Here is a 22,835-nt window from a genome sequence, read left to right on the forward strand (position 1 = left end):
AGCGATGTTGTAGAATAGCTGCATTTCTGCATTTAACTGGCATTAGACGGGCACAAGCTTTTACACCAGCCTTTAGCAAGTGTAAATGCTAATACCCCAAATTATCCAAAATTGTTCCCAGCAACCTATGCAACTCACATATCTTTAGCTACTTTGCAAACTTATCATTTAAATAATATGGATCTTCAGCTATATCAACACATGTACTGCAGAACCAACTTATCTTAAGCAGTTGAGTGTGAATCGTCATTGATTCAAAATGATTTTTCAAGAATTTTTTGTTTTAAGAACATTGCAGTAAAAATAGAGCTACTTAGCTTCAAGCTTCAAAAACAGTCAGAACCTCTGCCGACATGGCCAGGTTTCGTTTTTCTTCTTCAGGGAAGAGGTTCAATTTATTTCTTCTCACTCCGTACTAAACATCAACTTAGGCATGAAATGCACATTAAACTAGCATTCTGTAAAGGTCATTCTGCACAGGGCATCTCTTACAGAATATTAGTTTAGTGTGGATCATCCCAGCACCTAAATTTGGGTGATATTTATTGAATTCCCTCCCCCTCCCCATGGAGGATAGAGCAAGGATGGAACCTACATCAAGGTTATACAGCATGAATCCAAAGTAAAGTGTCCAGCTTCTCAGCTATATGTGTGTGAACTATGGTACCATATCATTGCCAACCCAGGAAGTAAATGGCAGGAAGATATTGGAATCGGGAATAAAATGTGTGAGAAAAAAATTGAAAAGGACTGGTATGCTTGCAAATGGAGGAGCCTCATGAGGGTGACAGGTGTTATTTTGAAAATTCCAATTATTATTGCTTGCATTGTTTGGATTGAGTCCTTCTTTGGAGGATAACATCTGCTCCCTTAAAACACAGTTAGGCTGGTAGCATTAGCAACAGCTATATTGCCGGGAGTTTGGGGTTGTTCTCAATTATGGAATTGCCGGCTCCTAATGTTCTTGTGGATCTCACAGACTTTCAAGAAATCATATTACTCCAGTACTGCACAGACTGTGTCTCCAGAGCCAGACAGATTAGATAGAAACAGGACATCAGTCAGCAAACACGCAGGTCAGATTTTAGAACCAGATAGCAGGGAGTAAAGGAAGGAGATCCTCTAAAGAGGTAATGCAGAGAGAAAAATTAAACAAAGCCAACAATTACATACCACTTAAGGCCTGATACATTGAAGCTCCCCCATCCCCCACCTCATTCTTCAGGTCATACCTTTCGAGTAGGAAGATGCAGGTATGGGTGGGTACCACACTTTCCAGTTTGAAGGCAATGACTACTGGAGTACCCCAGGGGTTGGCTCTGTATGGAATATTGTTTAATGTATATCTGGCGCGAATTTGTCAGGTGCTAGAAGCGCAAGGGTTGGCGTACCTTATATATGCGGATGACATCCATTTTTTTGTGCCTTTGACAGAGCTGGGTCCTGTAATGGTTGCTCAGCTGCAAGCCATTTTGGATGAGTGAAATCACTGGATGTTTGTGAATTGACTAGTTCTTAATATGTCAAAATTTAAATTTTGTTGGTGACTAATGAATATCCTGTTCATTTTCCTACTGAAGTTGTAGCATCTGATACTGTGATTAAGATCTCCTCTGTGGTAAAGAACTTTAGGGTACTTTTTGATACTACATTGTCCTTTACAGCTCAGTTTTGGTCTGTGGTGAAGAAGTCATTTTTTAAGTTGCATTTGCTTAGTAAATTACGGCTGTTGACCCCTCAAAGTGATTTTCAACAAGTCTTGCAGAATTTAATTTTGTCGGGATTGGACTATTGCTGTATTTGTTATGTTGGATTGCCTGCTGTATGTACCCTGTATTTAATCTTTGCAAGTTGTGATGTATTCCACAGTTCATTTGCTGTATGGTCTGTCCAGTCATGAACATGTTACTCCTATCCTTCAGAAGACGCGATGGTTATCTTTGCAAGCTAGGATTACGTTTAAGCTTTTAGTGATAGCTTATCAGAGTGTATGCCAAGAGTCATCCCAGTATTTATCGGATTGTCTTCATTGGTACCATCCAAAGCAGGCACTTCATTCTGAGAACTCCTGTACATTGGAGGTGCCTGATTTTTGACTCTCCTGATTGGAATGCATCAGGAGGAGGATTTTCTCTATTGCAGGTCTGACAGAATTTACTAAACTCCCAGGTTCCCTCCAAAGCCAGAAGACTTTGGGACTGTGAAAACAGCATTTTTTGATACAGGCTAGGATCCGCCTTCAGTATTGTAAGGACACAGCATACTGATGAGTCTGATCGTATTTTTTTGTTTCTTGTAGACACACTCTATTATCTTTTCTTGTAGTTGATGAAATTGTGAGCCACCTAAATGGCACTCCCAGATGGCGGATTAGTAAGTTTAAATAAATTTGGAAACTTTGTGATTGATGTGTTTTTTTTATTATGTGTGTTTATCCATGCTCTGCTCTGGATAAGAGCGGTATATAAATGACAATAAATGAAATGAAAAATTCTTATTTATGATTAAAAGCAGCTTAGTAAATCAGGCACTTAAAGCATTATAAACCAGGCTTATAATGTCATGGGTGCCTCTAATTTAGGAAAGCGGCACATTAGGAAACCTTCCTTAGAAAAGTATGAAGAAGATAATTAGCAACCATAACATGATGTTTCTTAAGGAAAGATGGAAGATTTCTTATATATATATATATATATATATATATATATATATATATATATATATATATATATATATATATATATATATATATATATATATATATAAATGTCCATCAGCAACTTCAATCTTAAGGCTTTTATTCCATGCAGGTTTCTAGTAGCCCTGATACACAGTTCCAACAGCAGCATTCACCTTCAATCTTAAGCACATGTAAGCCACCTAAAAGTGTGTGGCAAATAGTTCCCTTTAAGCAGTAGACTATCAGCACTTACCAGGATTCAATACAGGCTCACAGTTAGCTTCAGTCTGGGCTCTTTATCCAGTACACAGTAAACAGTAGTTCAATTCCCAAGACAAACAGTTCATTCAGTTCATCATCCCAGTTAAATCACAAAGCACTTACCTTCAGGAGGTTTCAACACTTTAGGGACTTCTCACACCCAAGGGATTTTCCCTGCAACTGCTTCTCTCTCACTTCTTCTCTCCTCCTGAACTGAACTCCTCTGGGACTCCTTCCGACCTGTCTAATCAATCCCTGGCTTCTGCTCTCACAACCAATCATTCTCCTTCCACTAGCTTCCCCCACACCCATACCAGCTGAGTTAAGCATTAGACTAATAAAGAGCTCTTGCACACAGGGTTTCCTATCTCTCTTTCCCCCTAGTGGCAGCCACTCTACACCTCCTGCCAGCTTACACCCATGTCTTCCCCGATTGCAGCTAGGAGTCCAGTCTGGTTTCTTCATCTCACCTCCTGGCTCATTGCCTGCAATGCCTTCTGGGACTTGTATTTCAAACTGAAGCTGCCTTAACCCAACTATCCTGGAAGTGACTATCACAATATATATATATATATATATATATATATATATATATATAATATAATGGTAGCCTCCAGTGTGTAGCAAGTGCTGTGAAAAGATTATTTTTCAACTTCACATCCTAGATAGATTTAGCAGGGGTTGGAGGGACCACAAGCACATCATATTGCCCAAAGCAGCAGTACAGTGGCCTGTTTGGCCATAGCAACACAGCAATAGCTCAATGTCTTTCCACTCCAGCAGTGCCAATGCAGAACTGACTGCAACTGAAAGATAAGACCAGCATTTTCATTACATGGGAATATCCAGAAACATTTATAGGTCATTTACTATAGTGAATGACATGCTCCATCTATGCATGAGGTAAAATGGTGACTCGATTGTATCACACACCCTGGAGTGTTTTATTGCCTAACAAGAAACAAAACTGGTCAGAGACACCTAAGGTTTCAATGACATAATGAAATGTGGGGCATGTGATCCATTATTCTTAATTGAGAGGGTGCCATGTTCCACAGAAATAAACATCAACAAACCAGTTGTACATATTGGACTAAGTTAATGCATTTATGACTAGCTTTCAAGAGCTATGTCCCCACAAGGATCATCACTATCTGTCCCCTCATCAAAGGAAAGTGTACAATGTAATACTTACCTGTGAGTCTCCTCAGGAGTAGTCCCCACGCTCTTGAATTTACTCTCAGAGGGGCTACGTATAACTTGAGACTACCTCTACTTTTGGTCACCGCACCTCAAAAATGATATAGTGGAATTAGAAAAGGTACAGAGAAGGGCAATGAAAATGATAACAGGGGTGGGATGACTTCCCTATGAGGAAAGGCTAAAGTGGCTATGGCTCTTCGGCTTGGCGAAAAGATGGGTGAGGGGTGATATGATAGAGGTCTATAAAATAATGAGTGGAGTGGAAAGGGTAGACGTGAATTGCTTGTTTACTCTTTCCGAAAATACTAGGACTAGGGGCATGCAATGAAGCTACAAAGTAATAAATTTAAAATGAATCAGAGAAAATATTTCTTCAGTCAACATGTAATTAAATTCTGGAATTCGTTGCCAGAGAATGTAGTAAAAGCAGTTAGCTTAGTGGGGTTTGGATGGCTTCCTAAAGGAAAAGTCCATAGACTACTATTAAAATGGACTTGGGGAAAATCCACTGCTTATTTCTAGGATGGTTCTCTACTAACTTTGTGTGTATTTCTAGGATAAGCAGCATAAAATGTACTGTTTTGGGATCTTGCCAGGTACTTGTGACCTGGATTGGCCACTGTTGGAAACAGGATGCTGGACTTGATGGACCTTCAGTCTGTCCCAGTATGGCAATACTTATGTAAGCCTGGCTCTTCTCCCAAACCTTTAATACATAGAGTGACTGACTATATGCTCATTCTGCACCTGGACTTCCTTGCTACACACACTGTAACTTAGACCAGTTCCTTATATCTTGAATAACTGTACAAAGAACTTGCCTTTAGTTTAACCACCCTTTTATTTATCCCAACTGACTCTGTACCACACATCTTGTCCCCACCTATATATCTGCATTTGGCCTCTCAGTTATATGGTAATCTATATTGTAGAAAAGCAATAATGTCATAGCAATGTGATTTGAATGCTCTAATTGTGTGCTTATTAGATGTTTCATTAGTATTATGCTTACATCGTATTATATATCTCTGTTATTTGCATTTCAGTGCTGTTAAATGTGTATATTTTTTTGATCCTGTTTCATGGTAGTCATATTAGGTTTCAATTTGCTGTATTTATGTTTATACTTGTATATTTTACTATTATTATACTGTTAACAAAATTGTAAGTTTGATGTTAACTGTACCTACTGTACACCGCCTTGGGTGAATCTCTTTATAAAGGCTGTTAATAAATCCAAAAACATAAGTAAAATAAATAAATACATTTCATCAGATTGGTGCAAGGGAAGGTGACAAGCAGCATGCTGTCCATTCAGATTTTATCAAAACCACACCACTTTATCCAAGAGTTTACACAGCACAAAGCCATGGAGAAGAACCACTCATTAGATTTGAAATGTTTATAGAAGAATCTGAGGTTTTCATTATCATATGGAATGAAGTCAGTTAGTATTCCAATCAGTTTATTCCATTCACTCTCCCTGCCTGAGACAATCTGTTTTCAATGATAAGAGATTCCAGATCTGGTTTCCTGTGAGATAGGTCTGTCTAGTTACTTCTCAGTGATACAAGCAAGGATAAATACCAAGAGCATGTTCAGCATGTTTAGTTCAAGAACAAAGGACATGTGAAGATGTGATATGCAGATTCCACAATACCCTCAACCCTCTCCAACCACACACATGTATGCACACACACTCATACATGAGATGAAACACTGTAGAACACTCTGCAATCTTGTGCAGCATGAGGGACTTGGATATCTTTTTATTCAGTGCACATTAGGTGGTTTGGGAAGACTATAGAAACAGTTGTAATAGCATTATTTTCACTCTGCCCACATCACGCATTTAACAGGCTAAACTGTGAAGACTCAGAAGTGACAAGATTCCATGCTAATTTTGGTGTCGATTTTAAAACAGAAATAGCAACTTTGTGATGCTCCTATAGATCCATAGGTATTCCGTATAGAGGGTATGATATATGGAGAGGCATTTTTAATATATCTAAATCTGATTTTGATGTATACACAGAAGAACAAAAACCCTCATAGACTTGCAATTGCACAGGAAACAGCGGAGGTGACTCAAGAAGGAGGACTGGACACTGCTCTTAAATATAGAGTTTATTGATCAATCTACAGACTCAGCACAGCTGTGTGTCGGCCAATGGACCTGCCTCAGGAGTCTCTAAATGCTGTAAAGTTTAGCATATGCTACAACTCAAGCTAGGATTATGAAATCAGTTGGTGCTGGTAACAGGTCTTGGCGGGAAGATGTTACTAACTAAACTAAACTGTTACTAACTAAACTGTAGCGCTCAAAAGGAATTCCAAAATAAATCACAGGACTGGTGCACAAAATATCTCTGATCCAAAAAGAGAAAACAAATAATCCAATTTTGAACATTTTGTGGAAAAACCTCCAAAACTTCAGTAGCAAACATGGCCATTTTCAAACCAGAAAAGCATCCAACTTTTGGTTTCAACATTTTGGTGCTCAATGCATTTATCTTTTAGGCAGTGGCGTTCCTAGGGGGGCTGACACCCGGGGCGGATCGCCGATGCGCCCCGCCCCCCCGGGTGCAGCGACACCCCCCCCCCGGCGAAAGGACACCCCCCGGCGAAGGAACCCCCCCGGGTGCACGCCGCTGGAGGGGGGGTGCCGCACGCCTGTCTGCTTTGTTTGTTTCCATGCTCCCTCTGCCCCGGAACAGGAAGTAACCTGTTCTGGGGCAGAGGAAGCACAGAACGAACGTTGCCCACAGGCGCGCGGCACCTCACCTGCGGCATGCACCCGGGGTGGACCGCACCCACCGCCCCCCCCTAGGAACGCCACTGCTTTTAGGAACATTTTCAAAAAAAGAGAAAAATGCACAAAGGAAAAATGTGCACAAGGGAAAATTGTGCACAAGAGAAAAATGCAGAAAAACAAGCCATTGGGATGTATTGGAGGCCAGCATTCCTAGTAGACTGACCACACAGACATCTCAGCAGAGCAGTGGGGCACCTTAGGGGACACTGCAGTGGACTTCACATAAAAGGTCCCAGGTATACATCTCACCATTACCCATCAACTTCTAAACTACTGCAGGGTACCTGTTCTACCCCTCGGTAGTGCCAATTTGGTGCACGCTACCCATGCATTAGTCCTACCACTGCTTAGTAAAAGGGCCCTTAAGCCAGTATTCTATGAAGGATACTCCATGCAGAGCATCCTTTACAGAATACTAGTTTACAACCAAACACCTAGCTTTAGGTACTATTTATTGAATCTTGCTCTGTATGACCTTGGGTAAGTATCAGAAAAAGTCATTTCTAATAGTCAAACACCTTAGAAGACCAATTGCTCTTTCTTGTTTTATTTTCACAACACGTTCAAAAAATACACAGCAAGAGAATACTGACTTCAGTATAGAAGTAGAACATTATACAAACCAAGATATCAAATCATAAAGAAGAAAAACAATTTTCTGTCTTCCAATATATTCCACAAAATTAGAAGATCTGGGAGCCAAGAAAAGATAGGGGACCAAAGCAGAAGTGATAAAGAGAAATAGAAACTGATAGAGCAAACCCTTTATGTACAAAATATAACACCTTTATCCTCCAGAAAAAAATCTTAACTGAGAGGGTTCAAAGAAGAGGTTATGGTCAGCACTCTAAACATAACATTCACGTGGTTAATGTGAGAAGTCAAAAAGCCCCCAAAGCAAGAAACCACGTCCTATGTTTCAGAGTAGTTTTCGTAACATCAAGATAACCCTGAACTCATTTCCAAACAAACAAAGTACCTCAATTACAAAGGAGAACAGTTTTCAAAGTGGCTTCTGTGAACCATGTTAACTGGCTGTATGAAAAATACCTTCCCTCCCTGCGGCTAAAAGTCAACGTGCAGACTTCTAGATGTAATGAGGGGGGAGAAAAATTATATGCATGGTTGGCATTTTCAAATCTTGACACCTACATTTCCAGCAAACATCTACCTGCAGAAAAAGTAGGCACAAGTGATTGTGCGTACTTTACACCCAGATTGAGTGTCAAAGTCAGGACTGGTGCAAGGTTCTTAGGTGTTCTAAGTGAAACTTCAGGCATGTTCCTCCCTCAATCATCTTTAAGGCACCTAGACACACTCCTGAGATTTTGATAAACTCAACAATCAAATTCCATACTTCCCAGAACAATCCTGTAAAAATGTATAATTTGATATCATGCATTTAAATATTAAATACAGGTATATGCCTGAGGTCAATTTCCGAAAGCAATTTACTTGGGCAAATGGGCTATTTGAAAATTACCACTCTCCTTCTGTGTGAAAGTACGAGCTGATAGTTTGAGTGCGGTGAGGGCTATTGCTTCGCTTTGTCTGCAGCTGGTCTTTGTTGCCACCCTAGGCAACCATCTAGTTTTGCCTGATGGTTGGGCCAGCCCTATGCAAAGCAATAGCATATGCATGCCGTCACTTAGAGGACTGGTACAAAGTTCACAGGCAAAATCACATGCAGTCTTTGATCCAACATGGATGGTTTGAAAAGTGCTTCTGATATAAAAATCCAGGTGCATTGGATGGTTTGAAAATTGCTTCTGATGTAAAAATCCAGGTGCAATGGATGGTTTGAAAAGTGCTTCTGATGTAAAAATCCAGGTGCAGCCAGCTCTAGGAGTATGAACCAAGGTTCATTATAAAAGCAGCAAATATAACCCAGGCACTTCAAATAAGAAAGGTACTAGAATTTATTAACGCCTAACCAAAAGCAAAATGACATTTTGATTCCTAAACTAGACTGTATCCAAGCTTCATGTTACACTGTACCGCAATGCCCTGGTGCACATTGCAGAGTAACGTACTCGAATGAAAGGTATACCATAATTGCATTCAGAATTACTAATTTCTGTGTTTCTTCAGATGAAAAAACTTAATGACAAAGACTCTCTGACAGAGTCTTTGGTAAGTGGAGTGGAACCAATTATCACAGAATTAAGCATCCCTCCTTAGCACACCCTGGAGTCACCTGCTAAGGAAAAATGAGTCTCATGTAACAGTTCAGCCTATTTTTACTAGAATTTCAGCCTGAATACTTTCCCATAACATTATTACATACACGTAGTTATTTGCCTTCTGGAAGCTGCATTTAATCCAATATGCGTAGAATGCAGAGGGAAGTTTTCTCATCAAGGCATTCTGATGACTGAGGGTTTAATTCATCCACTGTCCTTTGACCAGTGATTAGAAGGAAATATTCAGATTGTGCCATGTATTAGCTTTTATAAAAGAATATATTCAGTAGATATTTAATACTCACTCTGAAAAAGATATTTGGAGTGCGCCAACAATAGAGCAGCCATGGCTGCTTAATTAATGCTCTACATTTTGCTCACAAAAATCTCGTCACCCATATATGTACCTGGCATTGACTGAGATCCTGGAACTCTCAGATACCAATATATTGCCTGTGCATAGAAATTGTTATACCCATACAAATGATAATACCTATTTACTAGAATACACTTTTCATATCAATCAGATCATCAGAAGGTGATCTGGCTACAGTATCCAGCACAGATCTTTTCATCATAATTCACTATAGATCTATTTTCATCTTTGTAATATTTTAATAAATTACTTATCTGAACTTCAAACAGGTTCCCTCCCAACATTATATCTTGTTTCGTTCTGCTGCATCAGGGTGAAGGCTCTTGTTGATACAAAAATAGTTAGTTGATATCTGACAGTTTTTAACATCTTGCATTCTCTTGGCACCATATATCTCTACAGTATAATTCCAAAATGGTGACAGCATTTTTTTTCATATTTTTCCTTCTGGATCAGCTGACCAAAATCAACCAATTCAAACCGATGTCATCCATTCTAATTCCTCATTCAGACCTCCTAGGGCTACAGAACTGAGTTCAAAAATCCATCTTTGCTCTTTATAATTAAAAGACAGTCATAAACACCACCCTCCCACCATCTTTGTACTGTATCAGTACCGCATCAGATTATATCTGAAATGGAGTGTTGTTTTAATCTCCAAAGAGCCACCAATAAAACAGACTCATTACTAGTTTGAATTCTGGATTTCTACCCATTCAACTAGAGTTTAAGAGTGAGTGTTTCTACCCACATACAAAAAAATCACAAGGACACTGGGGGAGGGGGTGGAGTTATCAATGTGGGCTACTGTTTTGTTGGGTTATTTTACCACAAGTTGGGGTATTTGAGAACAGGCTCCCATTTTATGCAATGAGACCCTGTGATAAAATAACCCAACTTGTAAAAAAATAACGTAACAGTAGTCCACATTGATAACTTCCCTCTATAATCAAATATACAGTAGAGGTAGTATTACAGGATGTGCGTGAATGAGCCAAAAATCTTTTCTGAGTATTTGAATGACTCTGTTCAACCCTTTATAAGGCAGAGGCACACCATTGACCGTGTCCACATTTAACATGACTGGTTTCAGAAATCTCTCTTTTGATCAACCATTTCCTCTGTGAAACATATTCTTCAATGTTTTCACCCTGCTGCAGAAAATAATAGCTTTATTTGAAAACACACAGAACAATTCCAGTACATGTCACATCATTTTAAATGAATGCACAACCCTATCAATGACACTTTCAAGAATTAAGCAGACCAACTGTCTTAAAAGTATTAGTATTATATTAAAGGTTATGGGGCCCTTTTACTAAGCCATGCTAAAACATGGCCTGGTGCTGTTGTCAGCACATGGGTTTCCTATGCATTGCAACCACTTGTAACACAGTGATAAAATGGTCACATTTCCCTATTTTTCTTTAGTGGTCATGCTCTAATTTCCTAATCAGCATGTGGTCATTACCAAGGGAGCCCATACAGACACCTATTTTGTAGGCGCTAAGGGCTCCCGCGTTAAACCTGTGGTATTTGGGCAACATGCAACAGTGTGCCCACAGTACCCAATTGGTATAGAGCATGCATACTCTCTGCCCATAGTCATGCCTTCTGCACTGAAAAGAAATATTTTTCAGCACGAGATTAGCACACACTGATGGACACACAACTACAGGACACCTCAGTGCTTTTTGCCTTGTGGTAGGCATGAATTAGTGCCTACTGTGGCTTAGTAGAAGGGGCCCTATATGAATATACAAGTAAATGAAAAAGGTAGGTCTTGTCAGAAGAATCAGATAAATTTCTTTTGCTGAGTGATGGGGGATATAGCCATTTTGAAAACAGAAAAATGTCTTTTTTTTAATGGCTAGTTGCTAGATGTTTTTGTACTCTATGTATTTATCTTTTTGGTCCATTTTCGGTAAAAAACAAATGTCCAAGTGGAAACACATAAAACCAAGTCATTGGGATGTAGGAGGAGCCAGCATTCTTAGTAGACTGGCCACAGAGGCATCCTAGAAGAGCAATGGGGCACCCTCGGGGGCACTACAGTGTACTTCAAATAAATTCTCCCAGGTACACATCTCACCGCTGCTCCATTATCTTGTCTGCTGAGTCCTCAAAACCAACTACCCCTAACTGCACACCACTACAATAACCCTTATGGGTGAAGTGGGCATCTATATATAGGTACAATGGATTTCTGATGAGTTTTGGAGGGCTCACAGTTTCCACCAGAAGTGTAACAGGTAGAGGGAGGTATGGGTCTGGGTCCACTTGTCTGCATTGCACTCCCCACTAGACTACTCCAGGGACCTGCATGCTGCTCTAATGGACCAGACTATTACTTCTGAGGCTGGCATAGAGGCTGTTAAGTATTGCTTTTAATCACATTTTTGGGGGGTGGGTGGGGTTAATGACCACTGGGGGTGTAGGGGGAGGTCATCTCTGATTCCCTCCAGTGGTCTTCTGGTCATTTAGGGCACTTTTTTGTGGCTTATTCATTTATAAAACAGGTCTAGACCAAAACACCCCCTTATAGTCCTGGATGTTTTTGTTTTGTTCCATTATGGCAGCAGTAGTTACACGTCCAGTGTACACCATTTCCGGAGCTGCTGGATTAAAAAAATATATACCGCAGGGGGCTACCCGGCGGTAATTGGGCAGCATTGCGCGCCAGTACCACCGGTAAAGTGGGAACCCTTACCGCCACATCACATCAGTGGGTGGGGTAAGTGTTCCACTCCCACATGGCCATGCGGTAAGTGCATGACAGGACTCCAAATGAAGTCTCACCAGAGACTTATACAGAGGTACTTTCACTTCCGTTTTCCTGTTGGCCATTTCTTTCCCTATGCACCCAAGATCATGGGGCTTATGCTGTCACCTTGTCTATCTATGTGGCCACTTTGATTATTTTGTTTTCTTTATTTAGTTGGATTAATCTCACACCTTTTCAGTAGTACTTCAAGATGAATTGCTTACTGGTACAGTATGTAGTTAGAGAATAAGTGCATCCACATCTAAATTTACCCTGCGGGTATTTGTACCACATTTTAGTTAGTGCAAATGACTGCACCTAAAGTTAGGCGAGATTCCAGCCTAACCTTAAATGCAGCTTATAGAATTCAGCATCAATTTTTTTGGCACCATATATAGAATTCACCCCTTTATGATGAAGAATTTTGACCATTTTAATAGCCTCAGGACTGACTTCATCCTATATATTTTTTTGAAGCTGCAGTCTCCAGAATTATATGCAGGACTATAAATGAGGCTTCACCAGAGACATACACAGAGATACTATCACCTCCATTTTTAGCATTAAATCTTAGCTATAAAACTCTAAGGGGCCCTTTTACAAAGGCACAGCAAGCCTACTATGGCTAGTTCCTGCCCCCACTGTGCGCCATTTCCCCTGAAAAATGTTTTTAGCATCAGGTCATGCTTTTGAGCTGCAAAACTCCAAGGGAACAGTTGTGAGGTTCTTCCAAGCTCAAAAAAAGAGTGGAATCTGTGGTGATTGTTTCTGATTATGAAACACATAAAGGGGCATTTTTGAAAGAAATGTCTAAGTTGGAATTTGGACGTATTTGTAAAACGTCCAAATTCGGAGGCGGGGAGAAGATCATTTTTGAAAAAAGATGGAATCCATCTTTGCTTTTGAAAATACCATGGACGTCCTTGGATTTGGACGTCCCTAGATTTGGACATCTTTGATTTTTGGCAATTTTCTAAACCAAAGATGTCCAAGTCTAAAACGTCCAAATGCAAGCCATTTGGACGTGGGAGGAGCCAGCATTTGTAGTACACTGGTCCCCCTGACATGCCAGGACAGCAATCGGGTACCCTAGGGGGCACTGCAGTGGACTTCATAAAATGCTCCCAGGTACATAGCTCCCTTACCTTGTGTGCTGAGCCCCCCAACTGTACACCACTAACATAGCCCTTATGGGAGAAGGGGGCACCTATATGTGGGTACAGAGGGCATCTGGTGGGTTTTGGAGGGCTCGCTGTTTCCTCCACAAATGTAACAGGTAGGGGGGATGGGCCTGGGTCCATCTGTCTGAAGTGCACTGCACCTACTATGAAACTACTCCAGGGACCTGCATGCGCTGTCATGGACCTGAGTATGGCATCTGAGGCTGGCAAGTAATATTTTTAATGTAGTTTTTAGAGGGTGGGAGGGGTTAGTGACCACTGGGGGAGTAATGGGAGGTCATCCCAAATTCCCTCCAATGGTCATCTGGTCATTCGGGCACCTTTTTGTGCCTTATTTGCAATAAAAACAGGTCCAGGTGAAAACATCCAAGTTTTAGTCCTGGACGTCTTTGCTTTTTTGCCATTATGGCTCAAAGACATCCAAGTCTTAGGAATGCCCAAGTCCTGCCTCCACCATGCCTCCGATACACCCCATTGAAATTTGGATGTCCTTGCGACAGACTTCTGATAGAGACGTCCAATTTGGACATCTCTGAGAGATGGACGTCCAAGTGCCAATTTATGTCAAAAGATGGACATCCATCTCTTTCGAAAATGAGCCTGATAATAACATAGTAGATGATGGCAGATAAAGACCTGTAAGGCCCCTCCAGTCTGCCCAACAAGATAAACACATACATTTGTCCTTGCCATTTCAGGGCACAGACTCAAGAAAATCTACAATAAATTGTTACATTGCACCATTTGCTTTGGGACTTTCTAGTCACCTTTGCTGTTTGTGTTTTTATTACCTTGTTTGCAAGGGTTGGTTCTTCTTTTGTTTTGAATGCATGGAACATGGTGCAGACAATGATGGAATCTAGATTCTAGAAAGCATGGGACAAGTGCAGAGGGGAAAAGAAAGGATTGTAGAGATAAGCAGTTTGTGCAAGTGTTAACTACATCATTTTCTCTGTTTCAGTGTCATTTATAATTTTTGAGGATATCTTCTTTTATTCTAGTTGTAATAGATAATAAACTGACAACTTATGCAAGCAGCATGGCAACACAAACATTTCACAAAAAAAGCATATTCACTATAAATGTGAATTACAGCAGATTCTTAAACAGGCAATCATTCAGCACTCTGAGCATATTATTTGAATACCTTTTCTGTGCAATCAAAGAACTGCAGAACACTCAAAACCATTTACAATGATGAATGGATACTTCTGTACCAAATATGCAAACCCATTGTTAACCATAACACACTGAGCAATGGTTCAGTGTATTCCTTATTGAATTCATAGAATTTTGACTTTGAAATTCTGTTCCCTTTTCTGCCTAGTCTAAAGTAGAATTAATCAATGTTATTATGAATAAAAGAGAACTATCCACCTTTTTCTTCAAAAGTACAAGGTGATGAACTGAACTGGAAACCTTGCTGTCAAGTCTTTATATCTGAAAGTCTTATGCAAGATTCCCTGTCATCAGAGGTATAAGATCATAAGAATAGCCATACTGGATAAGACCGATTGTCAGTGGTGTTCCTTGGTCGGAAGCCACCCGGGATGGATCACCACTGTGCACCCCCCAGATGCAGTGTCCCCTCCTGGGTGCAGCATCATCCCCCCTGGTGCATCACCTCCAACCCATCCCCCTCCCCCTGTGCACTGCTCTTACCTCCTGGGGTGCTGGGAGCAGCCGCACGGCTATCAGCTCCACCAGTTCCCTGTTCCCTCTGCCCCGGAACAAGAAGCAACATCAGAGGGAGCAGGGAACCGGTGGAACCGACAGCTGTGTGGCTGCTCTCTGCACCCCACTGCAGCATGCATCTGGGGCAGACCGCCCCCACCACCCCATCCTCGGTACATCACTGCTGATTGTCCATCTAGCCCAGTATCCTGTTTCCAACAGTGACCAATCCAGATCACAAATACCTGGCAGAATCCCAAAGAGTGTCAGAGAATAGGAGTAGTAAGAACAATGTGGCAACCACAAAAACATATAAACTCAATGTGCACAAATCCAATGTTTCAAATATATTCCAATCTTTAAAGCTGGAACTCAAAGTATTTATCAGTTTAATACATATTAGACAGATGTATGAAATATGTTCTAATATCCCAAGAAGTTATTTGCTCAACATTGGTCTCCCAAAAGGGGCTACGAGGCATCAGATGTTAGTCATATAGGGTCCCTTTTAAGAAGTTGCACAAGCATTTTTAGTATGTGTAGATGCCCATAGGAATACAGTGGACATCTACAGTATATGGTTAGTGCATGTTAATTTTTATTGCACACTAAAAATGCTAGTGCACCTTTGTAAAAGACCCCTGTAATAAACTGTAGGATCTCCTATAGTATAAAGCTATTCCAGATCTGAACTCTCAAAGTTTCATCAATCATTTGCCCTAATAGCCCAGTTTAAACTAATATTAAAAACAATATACATATCAAAAGGCTTCCAAAATGCTATCAAAGTAAATTCATCATGTTTTTCTAAAATGTTTTCTTGTACAACAAAAATTCAATAAAATCTCTTTGAAAATAAAAATTAAAAAAAACCCGACTACTTAGCTTGAAATGACCACACAGACCACAGTGCTGTGAAGGCAAATTCGCATAGTCTGATGCCCACATATAGTCAAAGGCATTTTGATCAGTGAGACCTGCTTCCGGGGTCATAGAAAGCAGTTGCTGGAACAATTAGAGGACTTAACAAAGTGACGCCATCTTCCAAAAAGACACTCAGTTTTTGTGGTTGCCACATTGTTCTTACTACTCCTATTCTCTTTGACATTATTATTCATGGAGTGGTTTTTGCCCCTTTTTTGTTTCAGAAGAATCCCAAAAAGTAGCAAGATTCCATGCTACTGACCTCAGAGATTAGTAGTGATTTTTCCAACTTTAATAGCAGTTTATGAACTTTTCCTCCAGGAACTTGCCTAAACCTCTTTCAAACCCAGACACACTAACTGCTGTAACCATATGCCCCAGCAATGAGTTCCAGAGCTTAACTATTTTTTGAGTAAAAACAATATTTCATCCTATTTGTTTTAGAAATATTACCACGTAACTTCATGGAGTGTCCCCTCATCTTTGTACTTTTTGAAAGAAAGAGTCACCAATCGATTCAGGTCCACCCACTCTACTCCACTCAAGATTTTGTAGACAACAATCATATTCCCCCTCAGCCAGCTCTTCGCCAAGCTGAAGAGCTCTAACCTCTCAAGCCTTTCCTCATATGAAAGGATTTCCATTCACATAATCATTTTGGTTGCCCTTCTTTGAACCTTTCCTGATTCTGTTATATCTTTTTTGAGATACGGTAACCAGAATTGCACACAGTACTCATGGTGAGGTCATACCTACATGTGGGTTGTATTAAAGTATGCATGTTCTTGAAACTGTGTGGGTAGAGTGCACACATCCAAAAATTACCGCGGGATGCCTCAATGCATTTTTTACTGTGCTAAGAACGTGTTAGTGTTTAATGCAACTTAGTAAAAGGGCCCCATAAGATGTTATCCAGATGCTAAATATTCTTATCTGTTTCTATATACAGTTTACACCTCTCTTACTGACTTTCAACTATGTTCATTCTGCAGTTTCTCAGTATTTCTCCTCTCTTAAGTCCCCTCCCCCCTTCCTCTTCTACCACCAGCTCCAGACACTGTTCCTTCCATTTTGCTACACCATGCACCTGGAATAAACTTCCTGAGTTGGTAGTGCATATTCCATCTCTGGTTTTATTCAAATCAGGCCTAAAAGCTCATCTTTTCGAGGCTGCATTTAGCTCTTAACCTCTTATTCACCTATTCAATACCCATGTTATCTTAATCATTCCGATAATAAATGAAACCCTCTAATTTCTAATTTGTCTTGTTTATTTTGGATAGATTGTAAACTCTGTTGGGTGGTATGGTCTCATTTGTTTGTGTATAATGCCATGTATATCTGATAGCGCCATAGAAATGATAAGTGGTTTTTATAGTCTACTTGTAAACAACTTAGCACTATAATGTGATGGGTGATATATCAAGCCTTTGTAATGAAAATAAATAAATAAATAATAGTAGTAGTCAAGGCTAAAGCTGGAATTTTAGCTTAAGCAAGCAGAATATTACTAAGCTCTTTGAAACAGCACATAGTTTAGTGATGGACAGAACTCTTAAAGCCTGTTGTGTTGAATGTATGTTGCTTAAAATGTGATAAATTAGAATCAAACCACTGTTAAAACTAGAGATACTGTAAATTAGAATTTTGTCTCCATACAATTCTTTCAGCATTTATCAATGGAAAGAACTGTTGAGTTGCTGAAGTTTTGTCAGTTTTTCCCATTAACAAGCACAACACACATCAGTAGATGTACTGTTTATGGATCGATCTTATTAGGAAGGAGCTGTCTGCAACAGATCTTCAAGAGATAACACAAGACTGGCACTACCAAACCAATTAATAAGACACCAGAAATAGAAGCTGCACAGAAGAGAGTCATTGTAAATCATGTCAGTAGACCTTCCTCAAGCAGTCTTAAAGAAACATCTGATATTTTCAAGGAGGATATCTGAGGGCTTTGAGGATATGGTGATGCAAATTACTGAGTCTGATGGAGGTCAGTCTATGAAGTGTTAAAATGCACAGCCTCATTTAAAACAGGATCCATTTTTACAATCTCTATCCACAGACCATTGCAATTTTGTACATATTCCTGGAGTGTTCATAGTCCATAGGATCTAGTATTTTAGCTTTTCTTGGGTACTTTACTTCCCTCTGAGTTCATTCGATTAGTGAATGCATGATATAAGCAATGGAAAGCCTATGTAGGTCTTGATGTATCTCATTGTAAGTTTTAAATAACTAATGGCAAGGACTGAATTGAGGAGGAAGGCAGGGGACATGAGTTCTCCTTATTGTTTGAAAGGAAAAAACAATGGAGGATTTTAGGTTAGCCAAGCAAGCAGAACCTCCATCCTGCTCAGTCCATCTTAAACAATAAGAGTGAAAGGTTGATTGGTGAAGTGGTGAGGTCTGCTGTAAATATAGGGGCTCATTTGAAAGAGAAAAACATCTCAAAAACAGCATAAAGTGATTTTCGAAACTCAGATTTGAGACATTTTTCTCTGCACTGCATGCAAATTACAAGGGGGTGGGATGTGGGTGTTCCTAAAACTTGGATATTTTTCTGCCATAATGGAACAAAGTAAAAACATCCAGGGCGAAGTTAGATATTTTGGTCTAGACCTGTTTTAGTCACGTCTAAATCAGTATTTGCAAAGTTGGTCCTGGAGTACCCCCTTGCCGGTCAGGTTTTCAGGATATCTGCAATGAATATGTATGAAAGAGATTTGCATACAATGGAGGCATTGTATGCAAATCAATCTCATGCTATTCATTGTAGATATCCTGAAAATTCATGTAAGGGGGTACTCCTGGATGAATGGGAAACACTACCCTAAATGACCAAATGACCACTGGAGGGATTAAGGAATGACCCCCTTACTCCCCCAGTGGTCATTGACCCCAATCCACCCCCCCCCCCAAGATGTGAAAGAAACAGTACATACCATCTTCTATGACAGCTTCAGATATTATGACCAGTCCTATTAGAGCAGAAAGCAGGTTCCTGGAGTAGCCTAGTGGTCAGTTTAGTGGACTGTAGAGAAGGGTACCCAGACCCACATCCCACTCTAACTGATACACTTGTGTTAGAATGTGTGAGCCCTCCAAAGTTGACCAAAAACCTACTGTACCTATATAGATGATGCCTGAAGCCATAAGGGCTATTGTAGTGGTGTATAGTGGGTACAGTAGGTTTTTGGTTGTTTTCGGAGGGTTCGCCATACAAATAAAAGGGGTTTACAGTGAGATGAGTACCTGGGACCTTTTATGTGAAGTCCACTGTGGTGCCTCCTAGGCTGTTCCACTGCTCTGCTGGGATGTCTATGTGGCCAACATACTAGGAAATGCTGTTGTGCCCCCCCCCCCCCCCATCCCATACATCTCAATGGCTTGTTTTTGTGCGCTTTTCCCTTGGACTTAATGATTCTAAAAGATAGACACACTGAGCATAAAAACATCTAGCAAATGTCCATTTTTGAAACAAAAAGTTGGATGTTTTTCTAGTTTGAAAATGGCCATGTTTTCTACTGGATTTTTGGACGTTTTGGGGAAAGTGTCCAAAATCAGATTTAGATGTCATATGAAAAATGCCCCTCCAAGTGTATTTCAGGGGTTTCCAACTCAGTCCTTGGGACACACCTAGTCAGTCAGGATTTCAGAATACCCACAATGAATGTACATAAGATAGATTTGCATACAATGAAAGTAGTCCTGAGGACCGGGTTGAGAATCCTTGGTGTAGTTGCCTTTCCACCCAGAACCAATCACCTTCCGTGCATGTCACAGACACACCCTCCCGAAAGAGCAGGAACTGGCAAACAGTGAGCAGGGCTAATGATATACTAGAATGGAGGAGAGGCCTAGATGTGAGAGCAGCATGCTAAGAAGCAGGAAATCCAGGGTTCAAATCCCACTGATGCTCCTTGTGATCTTGGGTAGGCCATTTCATCCTCCATTGCCTTAGGGACAAGAAAATAACTTGTGTACCCAATCATAAATAATCTAGCATTTGAATTTGTAAAAAGCCAGTAATGACATCTAAAGCCCAAATCCAAGTATATAGTGCTACTTTTTCTGCTCTTCCACCCCCCCCCCCCCCCCCAAAAAAAAACAAAAACAAAACCCTTCTGAAGTCTTTTTCTTTCCAGCTCAGGAAAAAACAGAGTTTGGGATTCTGGGATATGCAAGAGGGAATAGAGAGTCTGCGATATGCACAGAGAAACCTTAGTGGTGAAGAACTGAAGAGAAAGTCAGAGACCAAATGAAGTCTGTAGCACTGCACTGGCAAAGAAACTGGTAAAACCAGATGGGACTGACAGTCCCTATCTGCATCATAGTGTACAACAGTGATAAGAACAGGTTTGGAAAATGGCAGTATTTCAAATCAATCACTCCTCACTTCCTCAGGGGCCAGAGGTGGTGATTTTTAAAATTGTAGTACAACAACAACTTCAATCTCTGGTAGTGTCCTTTTAAGGATTTCTAAAGCAATGCTGAGCTTGGTCAGTCTACCCACAAAAGGCTGCTTTATTAAGGCAAAACTGGATTTAAACATTATTTGCTGAAAAAAGGCTGGATTGCTCTTACAAATTCAATCAGTTGTTCTGCTTTTGCAGCACGCCATTAATTCACTGCCCTAGATACTGCAGAGTTTCAGCCTACTGCGCTAGATAAAAGGGTGGAATCTCATTTTGCAACTGTACACTAGTCAGTAAATAAATAATCCACATAGTCCGTCTAATAGGCTCATCGAAAGGCAAAGTGAGAATTAGGAATTCATTCCGTTTTGTCATTCTCATGCTTGGGTTTATCTGTGGATTCAGCTGAAACCATCATGTTAAATTCAGACACAGGTCCCTTACAGGGAGGTTTTGTAGCTACAAGGACTAGGTGGAGAAAAGGTGAACAATGAATTCTTTGGATGTACGCTATCTTGAGTTATTGCATCCCCAAGTCCTTGCTCTCTCTCTATGATTCCTTCCCAAAATAGCTTGCTGCTGTTCCCATCTAGTCCAAAGCATACCTGTGAGAGGAATCCATGCTGAATAAATACTGCCTTGGATAGGCCCTGCTTTCTAATGATTTTTCTAGTCACAACTGCATGAACAAATGTTTATATTGTCATAGCTGTCCTGTAGCACAGGAGAATATGTGGGGGAGGGGGAAAGGAAACTTGCATTGCTGTTACACTAATAATTTAATTATGGAGTGGAGGGATAGTCTAATGTTTAGTGCAGTGGCCTAAAAACCAGGGGATCTGGGTTCAATTCCCACTGCAGCTCCTTGTGCCTCTGGGTAAGTCACTTAACCCTCCATTTCCCCAGGTACAAATTAAGTTCCTGTCTATAATATGTAAACCATCTTGATTGTAAGCATAGAAAGACAAAATATTAAATCTCATCCCCCCTTTCCCCTTAGCCATGATATTTAGCAGCATTACCTGGTTAATGGCTCTTGCTGTCCTCAGAGAACTTACAATCTAAGGGGCCCTTATACCAAGGTGCGCTAATGGATTTAGTGCGTGGTAATGATTGTCGGGCTCATTTTTGAAAGAGAAGGACGTCCATCTTTTGACACAAATCGGAAGATGGACGTCCTTCTCACAGAAACGTCCAAATCGGTATATTTGAAACCTGATTTTGAACGTCTCCAACTGCAGTCCTTCGCAAGGACGTCCAAATTTCAAGAGTGTGTGTTAGAGGCATAGCGAAGGCAGGACTTGGGCGTGCCTAACACTTGGATGTCTTTGACCAATAATCGAAAAAAACAAGGATGTCCCTGACGAACACTTGGATGTTTTCACCTGGACGTGTTCTTTTTACGAATAAGGCACAAAAAGGTGCCCGAAATGACCAGATGACCACCGGACGGAATCAGTGATGACCTCCCAGTGGTCACTAACCCCCTTCCACCCTCAAAAAACATGTTTAAAAATATGTCGTGCCAACCTCTATGCCAGCCTCAGATGTCATACTCAGGTCCATGACAGCACATGCAGGTCCCAGGAGCAGTTTTAGTGGGTGCAGTGCACTTCAGATAGGCGGACCCAGGCTCATACCGCCCCCTACCTGTTACAAAACAGCAAGCTCTCCAAAACCCACCACAAACCCACTGTACCCATATATAGGTGCCCCCCTTCACCTATAAGGGCTATGGTAGTGGTGTACAGTTGTGGGTAGTGGGTTTTCGGGGGCTCAGCACACAAGGTAAGGGAGCTGTGTTCCTGGGAGCATTTTATGAAGTCCACTGCAGTGCCCCCTAGGGTGCCCGGTGCCCGGTTGGTGTCCTGGCATGTCAGGGGGACCAGTGCACTTGAAATGCTGGCTCCTCCCACAACCGAATGGCTTGCATTTGGACGTTTTTGACATGGACCTCTTTGGTTTCGAAAATCGCCGAAAGTCAAAGACATCCATGTCTATGGATGTCCAAATTTAAGGATTTGGAGGTCTCTGACAGTATTGTTGAAACAAAAGATGAACATCTATCTTTTTTCAAAAATATGGTTTTCCCCGCCCCTGGATTTGGACATTTTGCAAAGACGTCGAAATCACAACTTGGACGTTTCTTTCAAAAATGCCCCTCTGTGTGTGCTAAATGCTAAGAAGCCCATTTTATACCTGTGAGTTTCTTAGCATTTAGTATGTGCTAATCGTTAGCATACAGCAAATCCATTAATGCACCTTAATAAAAGGACCCCTAAATTTGTATCTGAGGCAACAGAGGGTTAAGTGACTTGTCTATGATCACAGAGGTAACACTAGTTTTCTT

Source organism: Microcaecilia unicolor, chromosome 6 (assembly GCF_901765095.1).
Source record: "Microcaecilia unicolor chromosome 6, aMicUni1.1, whole genome shotgun sequence".
Lineage (NCBI taxonomy): Eukaryota > Metazoa > Chordata > Amphibia > Gymnophiona > Siphonopidae > Microcaecilia > Microcaecilia unicolor.